The 25,826-nt window shown below is 48.9% G+C and overlaps 1 protein-coding gene and 1 long non-coding RNA gene across 3 annotated transcripts in view; both read left to right on the plus strand.

The window, feature by feature from the left end:
• LOC112444581 (uncharacterized) overlaps positions 1-16,504 on the plus strand; it is a 32,515-nt gene extending 16,011 nt beyond the window's left edge. For both annotated transcript variants that reach the window (XR_009493081.1, XR_009493082.1), the window contains 3 exons: positions 8,839-8,983; positions 9,177-9,441; positions 15,469-16,504. This is a non-coding gene — a long non-coding RNA (uncharacterized lncRNA). The remainder of the gene's footprint in view (positions 1-8,838; positions 8,984-9,176; positions 9,442-15,468) is intronic.
• DLGAP2 (DLG associated protein 2) overlaps positions 1-25,826 on the plus strand; it is a 603,057-nt gene that overhangs the window by 192,805 nt on the left and 384,426 nt on the right.

Here is a 25,826-nt window from a genome sequence, read left to right on the forward strand (position 1 = left end):
GAGACGGAGGACCACAGTGGACTGCCACCTGCCAGTCACCCCCCAGCAATACCCCAGGTTGCTCTGGGGAGACAGCGCATGCTGCTCTGAAGAGTGTAGACCTCTCCTCAGGGGTCCTGTGGTCACCATGGGAACAGATAAGAAGTAGCAACTCTGACAGGGGTTTGAGACCCGCTTCTTCAAAGCTCGTCTCTGAACAGCAGCAGATGAAGACTGGGTGTCCTGGGCTGTGAGGGTCCAGTGCTGGGGGAACTCTGCGAGCGTCTGGGATTAGGTGCAAGGTCATACCTGCCATTGGACACATGAACAAGATGCCTTGTGCGAACAAGTCTGGCTGTTCTTAGGAAGTGCCCTGATGATACAAGACACGGTTTGTTATCCTTCAAGCAGAGACGCATCTTTGCAGAAGGTTTCCTATGTTCAAGTCTTCTGAAAATAGCTTGTGTGTAAAAGATCCAGTTTGAAACTGAGTCTCCATGAGTGCATTGTAACTCGTGTTGAACAGTCATTTACTGGGACATTCTGACCCCAGCCTGTGTTGATTGTCAGCACAAGTTTACAGTGAAGTGATGAAAGTCCCGAGTCTGAGTTACCTGTTACTCTAGCTGATTTCTTTTGAAACAAGCCTCCTGGAACTTGCATGTGTGGATTGAAGTTCACCTTCCCATGAGTGATAGCATTTTATGTCATTCCCAGGATTCCTTTTTGGACTCCTTCATGGACCAGGAGCCTATCCAAAGACAATAATATTTGACATAGATGAGAATCTTTGTTCAAAGTTACTAATAGCTGTGCTCTCCAGCAGTGGGAGAGTGGTTAAAGTGCAGTGTGCGCGTGATGGACTTTCATTCATTGTGTGAAAGTTAACTGAAAACGTAGTACAATTCAGAGTAGTAGGATTATATCTCATGACTTAGCTACTGACTCAGCTCGGTTTCTAAGTTGACTTAAAAGCATCCTGCTTTTTTCAGATTGAAAGATGAATCCTCATCAGTTCACATGAAAAGTGAATCCAAATATTGTAATGAGTTCATGAAAATTACAAAATAAATGTAAAGGTACTGTTATAAACATCTGGGAAATCTGTATATTTTTACTTGATATAGTTTTTCGTTTCTTTTTAGTTTATCTCTTTTTTAAGATGAAAAGCAGTATGCATTTTAAGACATTGAACCTATATGGAAAACTAAAAGAAGATAGCATATGATCATCAAAACTCCTGCCACTCAGGATAAGTATCATGAGACAGCAAGTCTATTACAGGGAAAACTTTAGGAATACTATTATCAGTGGGGTCATAGTCCACAGAGTGTTTTTCAAAATGGAAAATGTAATCATTTGATTTAATAGAATTGATAAACTGATGTGAAACTGAAATCATTACTGTGTGTCACATAAATATTTCTTTATCCAAATAGACCATTCCTTAAGAGACCTTGTAAGAATTAAAAAAGAAAAAAATTGAAAAAGAGCTTCAAAATATGAAAATAGTATTTATATATTTCCCCCTGCATTCTCTGCTCTACCACAGGAATTTAAGTACAGGTGTGTGCATATACAAACATACATGTGTATACACACACACGCATGTAGTCTGTTGGGCAGGGTCTATAGTGTCTACACCAGGGAATCCGACCTCTGCGGAGGCTTCTTTTAGCCACTGGTGTGGGCTCAACACCCACCTGCCACTCCTTTGATTGAGGCTTTTCCAACTTGACTTCTGTGTTTTGATCTCTTGGTTGGTTAATTTTGTTATCAGTTGGTTCTTTTCAACATGGGCCATGGGCATTTATTTTCTGATTTTTCTTTCTGGATGAGAATGCCTGTCTTTTGCCCTTAGTCTCAAAGTAAAGCTTGGCTGAACATAAATTCTTGGATCACACACTTCCTTTCCTTTAGTGCTAGCTCCTAGTCTTCTGCGCTGTTGTTTTCTGGCAGAAGTGTTACAGTGATCCTCATACCATGATTTCCCTCTGGCTCTTTTGGGGGCTGGATTTCATCATGACTCCCTGTCCCAGGAAGGCACATGAGCCCCACATTTCTGCGCTGTTCATACGTGGGGAGGCCACGTGCCTTGCTTCCACCTAAGGGATGACCTAGCTCGTGTAGTGTCCGTGGGTCACAGTTACCTGTAGAGCCCCTAGGATGTGTCACTCCAGGTTAATTTCATCCTCTGCTTTATGCCTGTGTGATTGAGATCTTAAAAATACTGCTACTTAGTCCTTACTTATGAGAGATATTTCTTGGTATCTGTTAATTCTGAAATGTGTTTATTTTTTTTTTGAAATGTGTTTAAAATCCTGTGTCATATTCCTAGTTGTGGTTTTCAGTACTCTGTTTATGTCATAGATCCTTCCTTCTATCATGTCTCTGAGGTTATTTTGTTTCCTGTTTGTTTCTGTTCCACTTGGTATCATTTGACACATCTTCCTCCCTAACCAGCCAGTTGTCCTTATACTGAATCGTCTTTTTCATACTGTTATCTGTTCTCTAACTTTCCCAATCTCACTCCCTGCTCCTTTGATTTCAGTGTGATTGTCTCAGATCTTCTATGTCAAAGATTTTCTTTGATATGTGTCTGCTTTGACAGCTGCTAGTCCTGCCTGACTTCTAGGTTTCGCGATGCTGCTATTTTAATTCTCAGCTGGGGTTATGACCTCTACAGTTCTCCGGGAGGGAGGGAGTGATTTTGCTGTTACCTCTTCTCAGCTTGTTATGATTAAAAGACAGATATGCTGGGCATGGCTTTTCTCCACTTTTTGGCCCAGAAGCCTGCTGGGTGATTTTTGATCAGAAATACAATTTAATGTTATTTTTTCTAATGTTTATCATTTTTAGGCCAACCTTCAACAACAAAGTATTTAAATAACATTTACAAAAATTTTCAGGTTTTTCATCTATTATTTATTACATTATATCATTGTTGATCAAAGTGCTTCTGTTTATAAAGCACTCTGATACTTAAACTTTTGAGTTAAGTGTATTGAAAGTAAGTTGTAGAGACAAAAAAGAAAAAAAAAAACAGACGGTTTTTACAGATAAAACAAATAATATTTTAGAATTAATTAAGGCATGGCTGTTTTGTCTTAGCTATAGTTCAAAGTAATGTTGAAGCTCTAGAAGTTACTAGGGTTCATGAGTTTGGCAGCTAGCAATCTTTTTCTGTATTTCCCTAGAATATGTACAAATCTAAAATCTCCCCGCACGATTTTTGTTGCTGTTTCAAGACCAGGAAGCAAGGGCACAATCTTGTGATTTGGGACTTGACAGGTGCAGGCTGGAAGGGTGGGAAGGTCACTGCATGAGCTCCTGGGCTCGGCGATGGCCTTGGTTGGAAAGTGATGGATGCAGAGATTTGTTTGAACTTAGACAAGGATGCTAAGACAACCGACCTCGTTCAGCAAGGTGCTCGCTTCCCTGCGTGGTAGGTACTGCACTTCCCATTTGTCCTTGTAGGTTTTCTCAGCCCCGTCTGTGTGTCTGCAGTGGCTGCTGTTACTATTTGTTTTACAGATGGGGAGTCTTGAGTTCAAGGGGTCAGATTTGGCTGCAGAGTTAACATGGGGTGAGTCTAGAATTATGTCCTCAGCAGTTGGAACCTGGAGCTCTTCAGTGTGTCCCTGCATTTGAGGAAAGACAGCGATAAACAAGAACTATCTTTCTAGCTGGTTTGCGGAGAACATTTTCAGTAGTTCCTCAGGGTCCTATGACCTCATGCTATAATTAAGGAGAAAGAAGTCCTATTGAAATGGCTACAGTTAACATGTTTAACTAAACCCATGCTGAGAAAATTGTCTACATGAAATTAATAACTCACTGTTAAGAGAGTCAAGCTCTGAAAGAAGACCAGGTTTGAGTGGGGCCAATAATCAGGAAAAATTACTCAACAGTCACTTACAGAACAACGCCTGTCTGCGCGGCCTGGAGGCAGGTGCCTGGAAGGTCGACAAGGCCGGAACCAGGTGACGTGTCTGGTTTCCCTTCCTGACACATGAGTGTGGGGTTTGGTTCCCACAGGCTGGCTCTGACGACAGCCAGGAGCCGAGTCTGGTTCCTGAGGGCAGCGGTCCCAGGATTCCCTAGTCTTTTGTTATTCCGTAAAGGGACAAGAAAGGACAAACCAGAATGAGAACAAGAAATTGTGAAGGACACAGGGAGGGTGGCTGATGGGAAGAGATGGCCTCAGGGAGCTGTGACAAGTGATGGGGAAGGGCTGCGTGGTGGGGACGAGGTTGCAGGGTCCACAGGGCTGGGGCCTCCCAGTGACCCAGGCTGCTGTGGCCCTGCAGTGGTTCTGTGCGCCTCCAGGGCTTCTGCTGTGACCTGGACGCCAGCCTGCTGTCCGGCAGGGCTGGACAGAGCCTTGCAGCCTGGGTGAGCCGACCTGCCCTGAGTGACCCCTGCTTCACCCCACAATGCGATGGGGGACATCCCAAGGCCTGGGGAGTAGGCCACCACTGTGAGCAGCACTTTCCAAAGGCTGGATCTCTAGCAAATCCATCTTGTTTGGTTTCTGTGACTGTGTGACAAGCCACTTCAGCAACTAGAAGCAGCAGTCATTTCCAGGGACTGAGGGCCACCTGTCTCAGGTGGGTGGCTCTCTGTGTGTGACTGGGGGCTGTGGTCAGGGCAGAGGGGCCAGAGGTCCACCCCAGGGCTGCAGTGGCGCTGCCATCAGCCAGCCAGTCATTGAGGGCTGTGTCTGTTCCATGTCACCACCCATGAGGCTTGGCTTTGCCACATGGCAGCTGGGTTCTAAGTGGAACCACTGGGTTAATGATTACATAACATTCTGTCAAGAGGCGTTCCCAGACCCTTTCTCAACTGTGTCTTTATCATCATGTTTTAGTGAAATTATATTTTTATTTTGCTGTGCTCATCCCTCTCTCCAATTATAAATTTATCAGAACCAGAAATGTATTTACTTCAGTCTTTTATACCCACTTTTACACGTGTGGTGCCTGGCATGAAGTGTCTAACGCACATCAGAACAGACGTGACATTTAGGTTGTTTCTGATCCTTTGGCTTTTAGTGTTAAAATGAAAACATAATTTTAAAATTTCCTGTTCTAATTAAAATTTCCCTAGAATTGTTCCTAGAAATGAAACTGCTGGCTTACAATATATGCCTGTTTTAGACTCTTGCTATGTGTCTCCAAGCTGCATTCCTCAGGGCCCATGCAACTTTATATCACCACTGGCAAACACCTTCATAGCCGCGTAGCCAGCATTTGGTGATTTAAATTTTGTGCTTTATCTTCATAAATCTGATAAGCTAAAGTGACATTTCATTATTGCTTTAATTTGCATTTTTGGATTCTTTTTACAATATAAAGTAGATGAAGTCTAGCTTGTCAAGTACGTGTGTGATTTTGGTGTTGGTGTGGAGCTCACAGAGGTTGAAGGAGGGCTTTGGACTCCAGTGTGTGCTCTGGAACACTGGGAGTCTTAGGTGGTCTGACAGCTCCTCGTGTGGGGCAGTTAGGCTGTATTCACACTCTCCCACCGAGCCTCTGGGTCCATCAGAGAACAGAGCTAACTGCTGACCTAATTTCACTTTCTTATGAATTTAAGAACATTTTCCTTTAAGTGCAGAAGCTTCTTCGATGTTGGGTTTATGTTATACCAGCAAAGTATAGCCCACCCTCCATCAGACTCTGCCCTGTTTTGTAAGAGCTGCTCGACACAGCCTTGTACCTGCTTGTCACGCCGTCAGAACAGTGTCATGATGTCCAGTATCCTCCAAGTGTGTCAGAACATGGGTGTCACACAGTGACTGAGACTCACGGGCACAGCACAGGGAGACGGTTCAGAGGCGCCGCCGGGGCGTGGGTCCCGATTGTGGGGGGCTGACCCGGACCTCCCTGCGGGAAGCCACGGGCAGGGCGGTCTCCCGGGTCTGGGGTGGCCTGGCTGGACAAGGCGGGGGCTCAGGGGCAGCCTTGGTGGGAGCACACTGGGCACTCTGTGCCCCTGGACCCCCCACGGGTCTGTAACCCTCCAGGAAACCCGGCATGTCCGCAAAGTCAGAGCCCACATGCTGAAAGCAGCCAATGGCGCCATCATTGGGCGCCCTTTCTGCTGCTTCCCTAACGGGTGACGGCGTGCGCTCCGAGGGGACTGTGGTCAGCCTGCGGGCATGCAGTGAGCCCGGCCCCGTGCTTCCCACTCGGGGGTCACAGCGCAGAGGAGGCCAGAGGCCCAGCACCCCCAGCCTGTGGGGCAGCCCGCTCAGCGCCTGGGCCCCTGCCTGTCCTGGAGGAGCACCACTCACCTGGTCGGCATGGCACACCTCACATTCTTAGCGAGTTCCCATCCTGGAATTTGGTGTCACAGATATTTTCTGGGAAAGTGGTTTAAAAGTCTGACTGCTGGCGTGAGTCCTAGGACTTAGGTTTTAATGGAGCGCAATTCAAGTCAAAGAGAAGTTGGGCAGAAAACCAGCCTGTGATGCTGTTTCTGAAGAGAAAGCTGCCTTTATGACATGCGTTTTGCGTGGGCATCCTGTGTCTAAGGGCCTGGTCCGTCGTGGGTGCTCACCACCGTCTCTGCTGCTGTGGTCCCTGGGAGGCAGGCGTCATTTGCAGGAGGACCCAGGCGTCAGCTTTCCCAGGTCCGTGCATCTATTATGCTCTCCCCTCTCTCCAGTTATAAAGACAAACACTTCCTTCATCCGTTGCTGGACCTAAGGACCTGGAGCCATGCGGTCAGGGTGGCTCCAGGTATGCGGGGACCACTGTAAAGGATCAGGTGCAGGCATGTTCTCTGCGGGTGTCTGTGGTGCAGGCAGCAAGCACCCCAGAGCTGGCCGCTCCACCCTCCGTGTGTGGGGAGCATCAGGAAGGTGACTGATTCGGTCGTGGGGCAAGACATTTTGTCTCAGCTAAAATCATGATTTTAGGGGACAACAGTTTGGTTAATTTTGAGCCCAGAAACACGAGACTTTGTTTCTCAAACTCCATAGCAAAGGCACTTAAAAGGCAAAATGCGCCACAGTGGTCAGGGTAGCACCTGTCCTTCGGTGCTCGGTGTTGGAGGAGGCGTTACCTCTCTGGTGGGAAGCTCCCTCTGTTCAGGAGCTGATGTGTTCTTTTCCTGGTTCAGGTTAGAGCGGCTTTGAGGCGGTGCTCTCAGGTTGTGGGCTGAAAATGACGTAACACTTCAGGCTCAAATAAGTTTTAATGTGTTTTCCATTTTTCATCCAAATTGATCAGTGAAGCAGGGTCCTGATCTATTTTGCCTTTGGACATATTTGTTCTTTAATTAGGGAGCATTTAAGAAATTCAGGGTCAAGGTTTTGATAAAGAGGTAAATGTCTCTCAATTAAAAAGGTCGTTTGGAAATTTGATTGCAATTAGTTTCTATGAAGACATTAAACTATTTCAGCTTTCTTTGACACTGATTTTACAACTAGTATCTATTAATGTGAGAACTGACACCAGTTGCATCATAGGATTTTAACAGAAATATGGTCATATTCTCATAAGATGTTATTCAGAAATTGTGTTCTTGAAAAGGGAACAAAGTGAGTGTTTGCACATAAATGGTATTTTGTTGTTGATTTGCTATAATTTCAAATGCAATTGAACACACTGAAGACATGCCTTTAAGTCCTGCCGATGTGTAGGGTCCCTGCCCTGTGGTGGACGTGGCTGTCCTGCACAGCTAGTCTGTGCCTGCATGGTTGGTGAGCCGTCGTCCGCTGTCAGCAGTCAGCTGCCCTGTTTGGGGAAGGGTGGAAAGCCGCCGCAAGCCTCAGGCACTGCCTGGATGGCTTTTGAGGGCAACCTGGTACAGGCGAGGGGCTCCGCTGGGCCCCTCCTCCTGTGCAAGGGGGCCGGTGCCGACTGCTCACCCTGACCAGGGGCCGAGAGGAGCAGGAGGGGCAGCGAGCAGGGCCGTGGGCGCCCAGGGACAGGTGCTTCTCACAGTCCTCATCTGCCAGGCCCCCGAGACCCTGGGCAGGGAGCCTGCATCCCACACCTCGCTTTATGTTTCGGGGGGTTTATGTGCTATGTGCCGTCAGCATGGAGGGGGTCCCTGACGGGTGCCCCAGTGTCAGGAAACCCTCTTCTTCGTTTTGGTCTAAGGGCCTCCTTTATGAAATGTCTTGTCATCTGCACCTCCCTGTGTTTTTTTGGGTCTTGGCTCCTGGATTTACTGGCAATGCTGTTCTGTTCTTGTGCCGCCTCTCATTCCTCCTGTCCTTCAATAAAATCGACTCACTTCCTGTTATAATTGAGGCCCACTTAGAACATATGTCAGGAGATGCCAGTTCCCATTTTATTAGAAAGTTCTGTAGACTTTGGGGAGGTGGCTGTGTAATCAATAGTGGTGGTTCTTTTTTATGGCAGTTGATTTGACCTGAGGAACAAATGATTTTTTTGAAGGCCGCTGAGGATTTGATGTCTTATTAGTCAGCCTGCTGGCTCCTGGCTGCTCTGTGAGTGGTCTCTGCCATCAGGTCCAGCCAGGCTACCCCACCCTCCACCGAGGTCTGGGGGCACGAGGTCCCCTTCAGTTCTGCACATACCAGGTGGTGAGCGCACATGCCTCTCTGCAGACACTAAAGTTAATTCCTCTCAAACTGAAGACTCCTTGATTTAGTAACCTGTGACTTTTAAACATGGTTCATGATTTTCATCTTCATTGGGTACTTAATTCTAGATCTTGTTCTTTCTTAGAAATATTTTGTTAATTCAAAGGAAACCCATTTCAACTGTCACTTCAATTCAAACATCATTGCTCTTTGGGATTTCCACTTCTTGTCTGTTAAGAACTATTTGGTGCCTCATTTTGTGGATTTACTTTGCAAACCCATACGTCTGACTCGTGCAGCGAGGAGCAGCTGCAGCTGATGCAGCTGTTACTGAAGACAGTCCGCAGGGCAGCCCTGGACCTGGGAGCTGGTGGACACGCTTCTGGGGAGCACTGGCCCGGCCCCCTCTGGTCTCCTCACGTCATGGAGGAAGCAGCGGAGAAGGTCAGTCCTGGTAAAATGGTCCTTGTCTCCCCTCTATAGGGAGCGTCTGAGCACCTGTCACAGGCCATCATAACCACTGTAGATGCTTGCTGTCATATAAGCCTTAGTCTTTCACAGTGAACACAGACAGCTTTTTCATATGGTACCTGGGAGGCGTGCTGTATCACGTGTCCCTCTTCACGTGTGCACACAGGTGCCTCTCACACCTCCTGCTGTTTGGAGCTCAGACGTCTCTCCCCATCATGGTTCTGCATCTTGAGGTAATTGCACTAGGCTGAGAAGTGCCCGGACTGGAGCATCTCCATTGCGATAATTCCACAATGCAAGATTCCACCAAGAGTCTCAAGCAGGAGAGAGCCCTGTTTCCCTGTGTCTGGAGTATGGCCCCCCCGTGTGGATGGGGACCGAGAAGAGTTTGCTGCCCTCAGCTGGTAATGGAGACCACTTCTGGGTTGAAGGTGAGTCACTGATGCCAGGATTTAGTTATTCTGTGGAACACGGCTGCTTCTCCTGTGGATTCTGTGAACGGTTCACAGACTTGGCTTCGATGTGATTGTGCTTCTAGAGATGAGAGCAATTTACATTTTGTCATGTTCTCTCCCCTCAGTGTGCTGTGTTCTACTGCTTCTGCTCACTGCGGTCGGATGCCGGGCGGCGCCTCCGCGCGGTCCAGGGGGATGTGCACGTACTGGTTTCTGCTCTGAGTGCAGCCTGCTGCCTCTTACCCTAGTTGGTGAGAGCCTGCTTGTTGCAGCCCAACAGGTTTCAGAAGCCTTCCACACACACTGTCTCTCCTGATGCTGTGCTGAAGCTAACAGGGCGACGAGGCCTTGGGGATCGTGACCGTGTAGTTTATTGGCCAAGTCAGGGTGTGTTTGAGAGTGAGAGGGACCCCGGTAACAGTGTGATTGGGGTCTGACAACACCAGGACGTCTGGTCACTGGTGTTAGGAATTGTAGGGCTTAAAGGGCGGAAAACCCGCCCACACTGTCTGCAGCAAAATGAGAGGCTGGCCTGGATGCTGGTCCACACTGCCCTCCAGCTCTGGGCTCACGTGTGTGTCCACACTCCGGAGCTGGACAGAATCTCTCTGCAGATTTAAAGTTCCTTAGAGGGGTATCTGTTTGGCCCAGCGTGGCCAGGGTCCACCCTGCTTCACCCTGTATCACAGGCTGCTCCCTGAAGCCCCGAGAGCAGACAGAGAGATTAATCAGTCTCCCACTGAGACAAGATGTCCTTACACACATCTCCCAGATGAAGAAACTGGGAGGAAGAAGTGTGGTAACTTGCCCAAGGCGCCTTGTGAGCTCGGATGGAAAACCAAAGGGCTTGTTTATCCTGGAAGTTTGTTCCTGTGATGGTCATGTGTTTACAGAGCAATTGATACTAATTTCAATATTAATTTATTCCTGAATAAAAGGAGCCAGTGAGGACGACATCTTAAATATTGAGAAGAGGTGGTTGTGCTTGATATTAGAAGCACAAGGAGGCTCCATTTTCTGGCAAGGAAAGATCAGAAGCTGCCAGCCATAAAGTATAATAAATTTTGGGAAATAATGACAGAAGCAGAGCTGAGGTGACCTATTTCATTTCTAGGTGACAGGAATGCTCCCTGAGACACAGATAGGACTTGGCCTGTGGCCTGTGGTGTTCTCTTACTGACTGTCAGCAGAGACTCCCTGTTGTCTGTGGGTTGGGTCTACTGAGCTCAGCTAACATCTTTGGTCTAGTCGTTGGAGTGGCTTTCCCCTAATTATAAACTAACAAGTTATGGGCAGGCAGAAACCCATGTTGGCAGCCAGAGGCCTGGATAAACCATCCACTGATGTGATAAAAGGAGTTCAGGAGTCAAAATAATTTGCTAAATTCGTAACTCAGCTTAAGACTCAGAAATACTTAGTGTCGAGTGATTTTACCAAGTGTTCTTCCGTGGAGAAAAGGTCAGGGAGCCAGGATCTTCTCGTCCAGGATTCTCTGGCACCCCCATCTGCCTGTGAGTTCCAGACCACCACGGGGTCAGGACACGCGGGGCTGTGGGCATAAGGAGGGGCGGCTCTGTCCTCCCTGCAGTGTGGTCTCGGTGCTTCCTGTCTTGTCACACTGCCTTCTCCACTCTCAGTTTCTCAGGAGCCTCCTCCAGCTCCCCGTCACTGCTGGTTTTAGGGAAGGGTCCTGAGACTGTTGTAGACAGCTTGTCAGCATGGAGGAGCCATGGACACATGGAGCGTGAGCGGTATAGGGTCTTTGTGGGAATGAATGGGCTCCCCTGACCGAAGAGACAGGAGAGTCCAAGGTGACACACGGGCTGCCCGAGACGCTGCTCCCGGGGGAGAGAAGCAGTCAAGAGGTCCTGCCCATCCCCCAAGACGGTGAATGTGAGAATCAGTGGCCAGTGTGAGCACCTTGATCCTGAGTGGGTAAAAGGCAGGAAGCCCAGGGGTCTCCAAGCGGAGGAGATAGGCTGCGAGTGTCAGACATTTTTTATCTCTCTCTTCAGTGGCAGGAGGAAACAAACTCGTGATGTATTTTTTCCCTTCTCTATACCAATTTAAAAAGAGGTTTCTCTTAAAATACTGTTGCCATAATGACACCTGGTTCCACCTGAACTTAACTTTTCTCAAATTTTGAGCTAATCAATACATTTTTCTTATGGAAATGTTTGTCTTAAGCTATGTTAATGTACTGTCCATTTACCCCAAACTCTGTCTTCGGATCAGTTCGCCTAAAGGCTCAGAACTGACTTGACAAACCAGTATGTTATCCTTATACACTGTTCTCCTAATCCATGTAAACGGAACTGTTTGTATGGTAATCTGCCTTTCTAGGAGATTCAAGTCAATCGTGTTATGGCCCTGGATGACTGAGATTATCTCAAAATGCATCTTGGGGGTGAGGGGCCTGGCGCCATTCTGAGTTTTGAGACATTCCTTTCTTACATTAACAGACTGCTAGTGACTATATAACATCCATCTAAAGACTAGCAGGGGGATATTCTTTCTGCCGCCTTCTGATGCCTATGTCAGGAGCTTTCTGTGTCTCTTTTATACTTTAATAAAACTTCATTACACAAAAGCTCCAAGCAATCAAGCCTCATCTCTGGCCCCAGATTGAATTCTTCTCCTTCGGAGGCCAAGAATCCTGGCATCTTTCATGGTTCAGCAACAACCTTTCAATCAGGATGTCGAAGCTATGTGTGTGATGTAGGGCCTTACATTTTACAAGGTTCTACTTCTTTCCAGATAATCTGTTCATTCCTCTCTCTGTGTCCATTTATATATACTTACATATACATACACAAGCAGAGAGGAGAAATCAATATAAACGTGTATGGACATGTGCACATGTAGCAAGAAGCAACAGTTAGAACTGGACGTGGCACAACTGACTGGTTCAAAACTGGGAAAGGGCTGAAACAAGCCTGTATACTGTCACCCTGCATATTTAACTTCTATGCAGAGTACATCATGAGAAATGCTGGGCTGGATAAATCACAAGCTGGAATCAAGATTGCCAGGAGAAATATCAATAACCTGAGATATGCATGCAGATGATACCAATCTAATGGCAAAAAGTGAAGAAGACCTAAAGAGCCTGTTGTTGAAGGTGAAGGAGGAAAGTGGAAAAGCTGGCTTGAAACTCAGTATTGAAAAATTAAGATCATGGCATCTGGTCCCATGACTTCATGGCAAACAGAAGGGGAAAAAGTGGAAGCAGGGACAGATTTTTATTTTCTTGGGCTCCAACAAACTGGACAGTGACTGCAGCCATGAAATTAAAAGATGCTTGCTCCTGGGAAGGAAAGCTATAATAAACCCAGGCAGCATATTAAAAAGCAGAGACATCACTTTGCGACAAAGGTCCATATAGTCAAAGTTACGGTTTTTCCAGTAGTCATGTAGGGATGTGAGAGTTGGACCATAAAGAAGGCTGAGTGCTGAAGAATTGAGGCTTTTGAATTGTGGTGCTTGAGAGGACTCTTGAGAGTCCCTTGGATAACACAGAGATCAAACTAGTCAATCCTAAAGGAAATTAACCCTGCATATTCATAGGAAGGACCGATGCTAAAGCTCCAATACTTTGGCCATCTGATTGGAAAAGACCCTGATCCTGGAAAAGATTGAGAGCAGGAGGAGAAAGTGGTGGCAGAGGATGAGATGGTTCGATAGTATCTCCAACTCAATGGACATGAGTTTGAGCAAACTCCAGGAGATAGTGAAGGACAGGGAAGCCTGGTATGCTGCAGTCCATGGAGTTCAAAGAAAAAGGTCAGTTTTCATTTCAATCAAAGGTAATGTAGAGAATGTTCGAACTACCAGACAATTGCACTCATCTCATGTGCTAGCAAAGTAATGCTCAAAATTATCTTAAGTGAGGCTTCAATAGTATGTGAACCGAGAACTTCCAGATGTTCAAGCTGGATTTAGAAAAGGCAGAGGAACCAGAGATCAAATTGCCAACATCCGTTGGATCATAGAAAAAGCAAGAGAGTTCCAGAAAACCATCTACTTCTCCTTTATTGATTATGCTAAAGCCTTTGACTGTGTGGATCGCAAAAAACTGTGGAAAATTCTTCAAGAGATGGGAATACCAAACCGCCTGACCTGCCTCCTGAGAAATCTGTATACAGGTCAAGAAGCAACAGGTAGAACTGGACATGGACCAGTGGACTGGTTCTAAATTGGGAAAGAAGTATATCAAGGCTGTATATTATCACCCTGCTTATTTAACTTATATGCAGAGTGAAAGTGAAAGTGAAGTCACTCAGTCATGTCCGACTCTTTGTGACCCCATGAACTGTAGCCTACCAGGCTCCTCTGTCCATAGGGTTTTTCAGGTAAGAGTTCTGGAGTGGGTTGCCATTTCCTTCTCCAGGAGACCTTCCTGACCCAGGGATCGAACCCAAATCTCCTGGATTGTAGGCAGACGCTTTACCATCTGAGCCACCAGGGAAGTCAGAGTACATGCAGAGTATATGCCGAGTATATCATGTGAAATGGCAGACTGGATGAAGCACAAACTGGAATCAAGATTGCCAGGAGAAATACCAATAACCTCAGATACGCAGATGATACCACCCTTACGGCAGAAAGTGAACAGAAACTAAAAAGCCTCTTGATGAAGGTGAAAGAGGAGAGTGAAAAGGTTGGCTTAAATCTCAACATTCAGAAAACTAAGACCATGGCATCTGGTCCCATCACTTCATGGCAAACAGAAAGGGAAAAAGTGGAAGCAGTGACAGATTTTATTTTCTTGAGTTCCAACAAAATCACTGTGGATGGTGACTGCAGCCATGAAATTAAAAGATGCTTGCTCCTTGGAAGAAAAGCTATGACTAACCTAAAGAGCATATTAAAAAGCAGAGATATTACTTTGCCAACAAAGGTCCGTCTAGTCAAAGCTGTGGTTTTTCCAGTAGTCATGTATAGATGTGAGAGTTGGACTATAAGGAAAGTTGAGTGCCCAAGAATTGATGCTTTTGAACCGTGGTGTTGGAGAAGACTATTGAGAGTCCTTTGGACTGCAAGGAGATCCAACCAGTCCATCCTAAAGGAAATCAGCCCTGAAAATTCATTGGAAGGACTGATGCTGAAGCTGAAATTCCAATACTTTGTTCACCTGATGGGAAGAGCTAACTCATTTGAAAACACCCTGATACTGAGAAAGACTGAAGGCAGGAGGAAAAGGGGACAACAGAGGATGAGATGGTTGGATGGCATCACTGACTCAATGGACATGAGTTTGAATAAACTCCAGGAGTTGGCGATAGACAGGCAGGCCTGGTGTGCTGCAGTCCATGGGGTCGCAAGGAGTCAGACACGACTGAGTGACTGAACTTAACTGACCTGATGATGGAGAAGATGCAGCAGAGGGTCAGGAAAGGCCAGGCAGGAGCATGGGGCCTGTGAACAAACAGTGAGGTCACTAGGTCTTCCTAGCTGTGAGCATTGCAGGCCTAGCTGGAGCCTCCATGAGAAAGACAAAATGAGACAGAATTGGACCTTCTAGGAAGCTCATAGGCACCGTGGGTGCTCACAGCGGACGTTCTATCTGGACCAGATGGCCGGTGACAAGGGCAGGTGGCCGTGTGTGCAGGTGCCCAGTGGTGAGGGAGCCGCCTGTGCTGACGGTGCCCATGTACCCTGGACCTGCGGTTGACAAGCTGGTCCCCAGAGATCTGGAGACCTCAGATCCCCACTCCATCCTGCAAAGCAAGAGCTTGGGTCTTTGTGGCAGCATGGGCAGCCATCATTTTCCTCGGCTCCAGCCTACCATGTGTCAACACCTCTCCTTTGACGACCACAGTGATCAGATCGCTGTAAACAGTGGAGTACTGTGTTTGCTGCATGTTTCTCGTTTGGTTCTACGACAATGATTCCCACTTCCTCAATGCATCATGGGCTATATGACACCCAGACCCTCATCCTGTGATCTAAGCCACTGGCTGTGCTGCAGATTTTCTAACCATGTTTTTCTTTTCTTTGCAGGTCACTTATATTAAAGACAATTTTCTTCATTTGTCACTGCATTCATCTCCATATCTGGAAACTAAAAAAATTCACAACAATGGCAGAAGGCCGCAGTTCTGTTACTGTTTACATATTAATTTTGTCATTTTCAATCAAAAATGTTGAAAAGTGAAATTAAACTTAATAAAATAAATTGAAATAAATTATTTGGTATGACTCAGATTTCTTCTTTAGTTCAGCTTTATTTAGGTATAATTGATATAAAATTGTGAGATACGTGTGTGTTATGGTGATTTGATACATCGTAGTAACACACCTACCACCTCACATATTCAGTATTCATGTTTTTTGTTGTTGGTGATGAGGACTTTTGTTATCGTCTCTTAGCAAACGTCAGTGGTACGGTACAGTGTCATCATCTGCTTAAATTAGATCCTCAGTCTTTTCCATCTCAGAGCTGAAGGTCTGACCTGTTTACCAGCTGTTTCCCCACCCCCCAGTAGAAACTCTGTGTTTCTAAAAGTTTGACTTCTTAGTTTTTGTTCTGAACGTAAGTGATACTGTGCAATATTTGTCATTCTCTGTCTGACTTACTTCATTCAGCGTAATGCCCTCCGGTCACAGTAGCAGGATTTCTTTCTTTCCCGTGGCTGAATAATAGTCCATCATGTGTGTGTATGTATATTGTATATATATACACTGTGTATGTATAAATACATATTTTTTATATGTATAGTACATATACATATTTCATCTGTTCATCCATCGATGAACACTCAGGTTGTTTCCATGATGGCTCAAACTTCTTATTTGAGCAAAATGCAACATTTATATATAAACTTTATTCATATGTAAGCTAACATTTAATGTCAGTCTAATCATACTAGTATGTTATTCAGCTGAAATATTTGCTAAAATACCCACAAGGGTAGTGACAAGTTTTAAAATGGGTGCTGTGACTGTTTCCCCAACAATAATGTGGTCGTTTCTCGCTGTTTGGGGGACTCTGTGGATGATCACTGAAACCAGAAATGTCCGCTCTTGTTTCGTTCATCACCTCAAGTTTAACCAACGCAAGCAGCTGGTGCGGGCTCCCCAGTCTCTCCTGGAGGGAAGAATCAGAATGGAGCCTGCCTCTGATCTCAGGAGGTGGAGGGTCTGAGCCTGACCCTCAGCAGAGCCACACAGCCTCCTGGGAACGGTGAGTTGTTTTTTGTTGTTTCAAAAATAGTAAAATTTTAAGAAAAGCTGTTTTCCTTCAAGGCCGGGGGCTCTTCTGCCTCCTCTGTTTTCAGAGCCCCCCCGCCCCCGCTCCCGCACTGCCACCACATCACAGAGTCCCCCCACTGTGTCGGGGTGCGGCCTGTGCCCCGTACGGAACAAGCTCTTCTGCTTCACAGATGTCCTGGGAAACCCGGGCAGCGAGGTCTGGGGCTGGAGACCTGGGTGGTGGGCACTGGACAGGTGGAGGTGCCCAGAGCCGCCTGTTACTGCCAGCGAGATGGTCAGCCGCCCTGCCGGCCTGGGCAGTCCTGCCTGTGAGGTGGTAATGCCAGCCCCGCCCACCCCAGTCTTGCCAGTATCACCAGCAGGATGCTCCTGTTAGCCCTGCCCGGTCTGGTCAGTCCTACCATTGAGGTGGTCCCGTCAGCACTCCCTCCTTAGCCTGGTCAGTCCTCCCAGACTAGGTCAGCCAGCCGAGCACCCTTGAGTGGGGCGCTCCAATTCCTCTAAAGTGTCCTGAGGTCATTTTCAGAGCATGCACAAAATCTGTAATCCCTTCAGAAAGTGCATTAATGCAAAAGACTGGAAGTGTTTGAATGAGTCTGTTTTTATTAAGAATAATTTTACCAAAAAAATAAAAATCATTCTGGTGCTTGGACGATTTCTCCACTACATTTAAAACAAGGTTTTTAAAGTAGTCCATGAATGCACTGCTGACCACTGTTTTCAGTCTGCATCTTCAGCCCTGAACAAGCAAGTCTGTCCGCTGAATGGGAGTCTGTGCTCCTGGAGGAGTCCCTGGGACTCTCGACCCTGCTTAGCAATGGTTTTAAAGTCTGTGTCCATCATGTGACTTAGTAACACACATTTCTGAAAAGACCTCTGCCTCTGGGGCATTTGGCCAGCTTCAGTCATTGCGGACTGGGCATTGTGTTTGGCTCATTTATTGAAAGGGAGCCTCTGGAGCCTGGGGTGTCTGCCTGCGCTGGGAGCGGCAGGTGCCAGGACCCAGGATGCTCTCCGGTGAGGGGGGCTGAGCAGGCCATGTCTCCAGTCGAGTAGAGGTAGCCTCCACCTCAGGCTTGGCATGACCTTAGTGCTTGGCATGCTAAGTACATGGTAGAGGACCCAGAGTGTGCGAGTGTTGATTTAAACATTTTCTGATGGGGTTTTCTTTTTAGGTTGCTGTGTACTGAAGGTTTTACTGCATCCTAGAAGCCAGATGCTGGACGTGAACAAGAAGAGACTGTTTCTGATGCTGGTATCAGTTCCTCCTCCTATTAAACTGCGAGTCCCTCCTGAGGGTGGGAAGGGCCTCTGGAGAAGCAGGCATGTCCTGTTCTTCCTGGAAGTGGCCCTTTGTCACCAGAGTGTCATGGCTCTGAGGAGTTGATGCACTTGTTCCAGGCCTCAGAAATGAACCACAGTGTTGTTGACGATTGTGTACTTGGGGATGGTGACTTTTCAAGACAAATAAAGTGTCACGATGTCCTTGTCTGCCCTGCGTCCTGCCCTGAGTTCTGTGCTCTCGTGTCTCCCAGGCTGTTTCTCAGGAGACGAGTCTGTGCCAGGGGGTGAGTGCTCGGTGCCTGGAAGGTGACCCAGCTGAGCAGGGGGCAGGCTCGGGGTCACAGGGCAGCACCCCATCAACATGCGCATGGTGGGCCTTGGAGCCCCAGCTCCTCGTCCCCTGGCCCGGGCTCCAGGCTCACACCACACGCTTCTCATAGCAGACACATGGCTCAGCCCACTTCTATCCGTGTTGGGGGACCGGGGAGGACAGGTGAGTGAAGCCCAGAAACACAGAGGAAGCTGGAAGCAGATCTGAGCGCGTGTTCAGAGCTCTCATTCCTGCCCTGCGCATTGGCCTGTTTGTTCAGGAGGGGAACAAACACGATGCCAGAACCAGCTGCGGGCAGAGCAGCAGCTCCCAGGTGCTGTGGAGCCCATGCGTCTGGTCTCCTGGACAGGTGTGTTCAGGGGCAGCATGAGTCAATCAGGTGTGTGGGGAAGGCAGGTAGCTGGTGAGGCAGGAGCGGGACACCTGTGACAGGTGTGGGCGTGGCCCGGCTGCTTCATGGAGACCTAGAGCTTGGTGCTGTTCTGCTCAGAGGAGTGACTATTCTCAGAAGGTCCCTCTGGATGGAAGGCTGGCGGCACGGAGGGGACGTGAGGTCAGCCAGGAGGCCATCGAGAGATGGGACCAGGGAGACGCAAGTAAAATCAGAGTGTAGATGTGCTCAGCACAGGGACTCTCGGAAACTAGAGGAGGGGTTATCTGCCCATGGCTGTGTCTGGAAGCAGCTCACTGTGGCTGGACATGGACGTGTGGTTACCTTTCCCTGGGGATGCTCGGGCTCAGCTTCTCTTCCTCATCAGCCTGATGGGGCCCCCAGCCATGCAGGGAGGCTCTGTGCCCTGTGCCGTGCCCTGATGCCGGACGTCATCTCCGGGCCTGCACTGTTCCCACCTTGGGCAGTGGGCAGGCAGAGGCATGGTGCTGCCTCCAGGACGAAGGAGTGGAAGGAGCTCAGGGCCCTGCCTCCCTGGGGCACAGGGTCCCTCCCACCCCTCCCACCCCCACCCCCCTGCCGACTGCCCCGTTTTGCTCCCTTTTTATTTACCACCTCTTGGGAAGCCTGGGTAAGCCTGTCTACACCTACAGGTCTTACTCAAACCCTTCAGGAGAGTGAGCTGCCCATCCTTGGGGGCCAGCATTGCCCCCACTCTAATTTGGTTGTCAGACTTTCGGGGTCTCTCCTTGACCCCTGCCCCCTGGAGCCCAGCAGGGCCTGCTTGTGTGGATCGAAGGGGATGGTATCGGCCCTGATGTCTCCTGGAGGTGGGACCTGCCTACGAGGGCCCCAGGGCCACGTGTGTGTTAATCTCAAAGTCCTCGCTAGGGGGCGCTTCTGCAGTGTCTTTAGCGCCTGTGGTTCCTGGGAGCCGCGTGTGTTGCTCAGTGAGTGACAGCCGGCTCCTTGGAGAGCTGTCATCCTAGAAGGTTAACCAAAGAGAAACACGCAGACCTGGCTTCCGGAACCTCCTGAGGCCACTCAGGGGTTCAAGCCGACGTCTCCCTGCTGGTCGGACAAACACTATCAGCCCCAGGCGCGAGGGAATCTTACTGTCGCTCAGACGGCTGAGCCCCCCAGCCCCCCCCCCAGTTGCTGATTCAGTAGGTTGGGTGGGGGGCACAGCAGCTGCGGTTTTGGTGCGTTCCCAGGTGGCTCCTGCATTGTTGGTCGGGTGACTACAGCTGAGAACTGCTGGTCTAAGCTGAGCCCTTGCAGACAGAAAGGTGGCAGGTTTCCCAGGCATGGAGCCAACAGGTTGATTCAGGGCAGGGGAACCCCGTGTGGAGCTGCAGAGCTGAGAGACTGCCAGGTTCATGTGCTTGTGAGCCACTAGTGGATCATGTTAGGCGGGCTGGGGGTGCGTCCGTGGGCAGGGTGTCGTGTCGGGTGGGCCGGGGGTGAGTCCGTGGATAGGGTGTCATGTTGGGTGGGCCGGGGGTGCGTCCGTGGGCCAGGGGTGCGTCCATGGGCAGGGTGTCATGTCAGGTGGGCTGGGGGTGCGTCCGTGGGCAGGGTTGGTGGGTGCAGAGCCTATGTGGATGGGGAGACTGGTGGCTGGCGGTCCTCCATCATACGCTCACTGAGGGTGTGTAACTGCCGAGACGGGTCTTCCAGGCAACCCTTCCCCTTTGTGTGCTGGTGGCCCGGTTCTAGCAAGTTCTGCCCAAGAATGACCCCGGGCCCTGAGTCTGCAGTGGTGTGTGTGCCGGGAGCTTCACACAGTGCTGAGGACAGCCGCCTGAACTTGAGGAAAGAAACAAGACTGCCACCAGCCGCCCGTGAAAGCATGATTTTCGCATCCCTAGAGGAGCCTCTGCTAGACACCAAATTGGAAACCAAGTGGCAGAACGGGATAATTCTTAAATAGCATTTAGGGCAATAAATAAATATTAAAAGTTAGCAATAATCCTCAGAAAGTAAGTCTCTTATGAGTTTCCTAATTTGGGTAAATTAAAAGACCTCTCTGGTTCATGATTTTAATTTTGCAGCTTTCTTCCCTGTGGCCCCCATTTCTGTGTGAAATTGGACTTTTGGAAGAAATAACAGAACTGCAACCAAATCTGAAACCAGGCGAGAGTCCAGATGATGGCGTGGGGCAGGACTGTTCTTGTAGCTGTGAGCTGATGTTTGTTCACAGCAAACTTGGTCATTTCTCAGAAAAGCAGACAGTTTAGCGAGAAGGTCTGAGGATTCTGTGGGTGGTGTCACGTGCATGTGGGTTTCTCAAGGGTCTCCATCTGCTTGAGGGACTAGTGTTTGTCTCATTGCGCCCACTTTTTATGCCTTCAGGGGCCTGACCTGGTGGAATGATCCCATGATGAATATGTGTCTATGATTTTCCAGAAATTCTGTCTTAACCCCGATGTCCTCGCTTTGGCTGTGCTCCAAGCAGGGATGACCCCTGTGGAAACACCGGTGTCAGGATGTGCTGGACAGTAGCCGCATGAATCCAGCAGAGAGCTGCTCATGGCCCTTGACCGGCGACCCGGAGAGGCCTTTCCCTGGGGGGGTGTCAGTGAGTCTCAGCCCCTGTGATCCAGCAGAACTTGACGGTCAGGATGCTGCCGTAATCAAGGTGCGTGGGACGCACCCAGACCTTCACCTCGGGCAGTTTCTGTTACAGGCCAAGGATGCATTTCGAATTTTTGCCGGATCTGGGGAGAGGTGCAGAATTCTCTTCCTTCTACCTTAGGGCAGGTACCTGCTATCTGCTCTTGACCCTTGATGGGCTGATTTTAAATAAAACTGTAAGCTGAGATATAACTGTAGGGTCACTGAAATTTGGGGAAATAAGACAGGTTCAGCATTAGCACCTGTCAGCTGATTTTACCAGGGAATGGACATCTTTCAGGACAGCTTCAAGCTCATCCTGTCAAAGCCATGGTGTTATCCTTCATCCTAGAAATGCTGGGGGTCAGGCGCATGGGCTTATTAACACAGGTCTTGCCACGTGTTCGGGCTCTGGTCACAAGCTTCCTGAAGGGGTTTGGTTACAACCTGCCTCTCGTGTTCCTGTCCTTCGGTGCCCGCCGGGGTCTCCCAGACCCGCTGTGGCTGCAGCCCTGCTTGTGCACCTGCAGCGGCCTCGCATGCAGACCTGGCAATCCCACCCGTCCCGACACGCAGCTGTCTTTCCCAGGTGTTCTCCCCACTGGAGTGAGGACCTGCATCCTGGGGGGCTGGCCAACACACCTGCACCTTGGGGCTTGGACATGCTGGGGTGTTCCCCCAGCTCAGCTCCTCTGTCGGCCACTCTTGGGGCCTCGTGTGACCTTTAGAGTTCTTGGAACCTCTCCTCATGTTTCCACATTACATCTTGTTGCTGTCAGTGTGCCAAGAGGGTTCCCCCTCTTTAAAAAATGGGTGCCTCTTGTCTGGGGTGGAACAGGGAGTCAGAGCCAGACCATGATGCTGATGTCAATGTAGGGAAGCATCACTGCGGAGTTGATCGCTTTCTGGACAGATGCACTCAACCCTTGCCCTGCTCCTGGGTTTTCCACAGAGTTGGGAGCTGTGGCCTCAGTGCTGGACATGCCTGAGAGCAGTAGGACAGTGGTGAGCTGGGAGGCATCTGGAGGAGGTGGCCTGCCTGCGGGCAGGAGGGGCTTCCTCCCAGCCCCATTTCTGCCGCCAGGCAACGGACCCCACGTCTGCTGTGGGAGCTGCTGGCAGATGGGGGCGAATCCCGGAGTGATGACTCTGACCGGCCTGCCGTGGCCACCCGGGACAGCTCCCCAAGAGCCCCGGTTAGGACGGATATGTCCCCTAGGTGGAGCCGTCCACCTGCCTGTGGAGTCAGCACCGGCCCTGAAAGGGAGGGCTTCTGTGCCGGCAGGTGGGGGACCCCATAGGCGTCGCCCCCAGGTGGGCTCTGTCCACCTTCCTTTCCCCTCAGACCTGCCAGAGGCTGCGGCCCTAACCGCACCCCTCACAGCACACTTGTGGGCACGGCATCCATGTGGGCAGCTTCGTGTGCCGGGTTGTGGCCCCGGGATTGGAAGCCATCATGCAGCTCTGGCAGGAAGCAAGTCCAGGCTGGGTTCCTGTGAGTTCACAGGAAACGCTCTTCATGACTTGGAGTCTGTAATGGTTCAACCTCTGACCGTGAGTCTCTGTCGGCTGCTTACTGTCTTTATCTCATGAAAGTGAACCCCACAAAGAGAGCAGTGCCTGGCCTGGTCTGCTGCAGGTGCACGTGAGAGAGGGCAGAGAGCAGAGCCCCAGGGTGCCTCCTTGGCGTTCACCCCCGCTGCCCCAGGAGCCTCCCGGACACAGGACTCTGAACCCTCCTTCCAGTAAACCCAGGCTCCCATCTCCCGTGCCGGCAGAACCCGGGGCTGCATCCCCCAAAGGCCCGACTCCGTGGCTGCCGCCTCCCTCCTCCCCAGGCCCTGGGATCCTGGCTACCAAGCTGATTCTCAGCCCCGTGAGCTCCCCTGTCCCTGCCCCCCGGGGCTCGCCTGTCACCTCACCCCGTCCCCGGATCCCCTCCTTTACTTTCGATGCTTTTATCTCTGTTTGACATGCATGTTCCTGACTGTGTTAGAGGCCGCAACATGTAAGTCTATTTTCTTCCTCTTTTCTGCCCACGAAAAAGTGAGCACATTTGCTCTGTTCCTCACCTCCTGTAGGAGACCGTCAGCTCCGCGGGACGCGCTCTCATCTGCCTTGCTGTCTGCTCTGTGGCACACGCAGAGGGCCTGGCGTGGGAGAGGCCTCCGGCCGCGTCCTGAGGGAGCTTTCCAGAGCCGGGCTCCCCTCCAGGGGGTCGCTCGGGGCTGCGCCTGGGCCCGCCGCCGTGGTCCAGCTTCTCTGTGCCCGCGTCCCTGCTATGCAGTGAGGGGTGCAGGAGGTGAAAGTGTTCAGGGTTTGGTTGGTGGAGGATGACTAGGTGAGGAAGACTAGAAATTTGCTATTCAATTTTGTTGATTTATTCCATTAGAAATTACAACATGCAACCCAGCAGTAGCAAAGCTGTCCAGTCGCCAGTAAATTGGTGGTAAATAGAATAATACCAGGCAGTTATTAACAAAAACATTATTTTTGAAGCATAATGTGAGTTTAATTACCTTTATTTCCCTAATGGTTTCATTTCTGTTCTGCCTCTACTGCAGTCTCTTACTCTGTATGGTATAAAAGCATTTGCTTTGCTGTTTTCTGTTAAGAATGTCAAAATGTGCATCTTACCAGGATGCACATTCCACGGCACCTCTAAGTCGGAAGTCTCTGCTCCTTTGGATTTGTATTTCTGACCTGAAACCCCCCGAGCCCCCAGCCCTGTGTGTCTGTGGCTTTGCAGGGGTGTGTGTGTCCTTGGAACTGGCTGCATGAAATGTCCTATGTTAAAAAGTTCACCAGAGACACCCAAGTAATAATACATTCAAATGTGGGTGTTTTGGTGGGTTTTCACGATGTGTGCATGCTTTCTCCACCTCGATGCCCCAGCGTCCCACGTGACACATGTGAGCACACGTGTGTGAGTGCGTGTGTGAGCACACATGTGTGAGTGCGTGTGTGAGCACATGTGAGTACGTGTGTGAGTGTGTGTGTGAGCACACGTGTGTGAGTGCGTGTCTGTGAGCACATGTGTGAGCGCGTGTGTCCTGTCGCCCTCACAGCAGCATCTGTCCACGGCCTCAGTTTCACGAGTGTCAGTACGGTGTAACGCCCTTCATGCCTGAGGACCAGGGTGGGACAGAGGCTGTTGGTGCTCTGCTCACCTTGTGGTTCACCTGGACGTCCAGGTGTCCAGTAAGCGGTCACTGGGTAAGCGCCAGGCTGGGAGGCGCCAGGCTGCGTCTGCTTTTCTGCTCTGTCAAAACACAATATAAGGTTTGAAAACAGTGGCACTAAGATATAATCCACATACTGTAACATTGACTCAAGTACACATTTCAGCAGACTTCAGCCTCCGCGCAGAACTGGCCACCGTGCCAGCTGCACCACAACGGCACTCTTTCCAGGACAGTTTCTGTAACCGGTGGAGGAAACCTGTCCCATGAGCGGTCTCCACTCACTTTCCCCTCCCTCAGCTCCTGGCAGCTAATAACCTACCTTCTGGTTCTGTATATTAGCTTATTGAGAGCATTTTATATAAAAAATTATATGATATGTGGTCTTTGGTATGGCTTCTTTCTCTTAGCAAAGCTTCAAGTTTCATCTGTGTTTTAGGACATATTAGTACCGTTTATTGCCAAATAATAACCTGTTATATGGCTATGCCATGTTTTATTTATCTCCTCATCAATGGATGGACGTTTGCATTGTTTCTTTTTTTTCTTGCTGTTGTATTTTGGATAATGTTGCTGTGAACAACATGTATGTGGACACATGATTTCTTTTCTCTTGGGTATAAAACCAGAAGGAATCCCTGGGTCGTATGGTGACTCTGACTCCTGAGGAGCCCCGCGCTGGTCCTCACGTGACTGCACCATTTTGCATTCCCACCAGCAAACATGAGGATTATGCCTCCACATGTTTGCCAACATTTGTTATCATCTGTCTCTTATGATAGACATTCTGTAAATGTACAGAGGTATCTGTAATTTTAACTTGCATTTTCCTGAAAGATATCATGTTGAGAATCTTTTTGTGTGTTTATTGGCCACTTGTATATCTTCTTTGGAGAAGTGTCTGTTCAGATCCTTTGCTGATTTAAAGAAATTACATTATTTGTTTTTTTGTTACTGATTCGTAAGAACAATTACTATATTCTGGATACAAGTTTCTTATCAGTTTATAATTTGCAAATGTTCTCTCCCGTGTTGAGTATTGTCTCTTGACTTTCTTGATGGTGTATCTTCAGCACAAGAATTTTGAATTTTAATGAAATCCAATTTACCTATTTTTGTCTTTTGTCACTTGAGCTGTTTCTGTAGTGTCTAAAAAAAATCATTGAATGTGGCCACAAAGAATTATTCCTATTAAGAGTTTTGTGGTTGCAGCTCTTACACATAGATCTACAGTCCATTTTGAATAATTTTTATGTATGGTGTAAGGTAGGGATCCAACTCCTTATTTTCACTTGTGGGAATCTAGTTGGCCCAGGGCCACTGGTTGAAAATGCTGGTTTTT

This window comes from Bos taurus, chromosome 27 (assembly GCF_002263795.3).
Source record: "Bos taurus isolate L1 Dominette 01449 registration number 42190680 breed Hereford chromosome 27, ARS-UCD2.0, whole genome shotgun sequence".
Lineage (NCBI taxonomy): Eukaryota > Metazoa > Chordata > Mammalia > Artiodactyla > Bovidae > Bos > Bos taurus.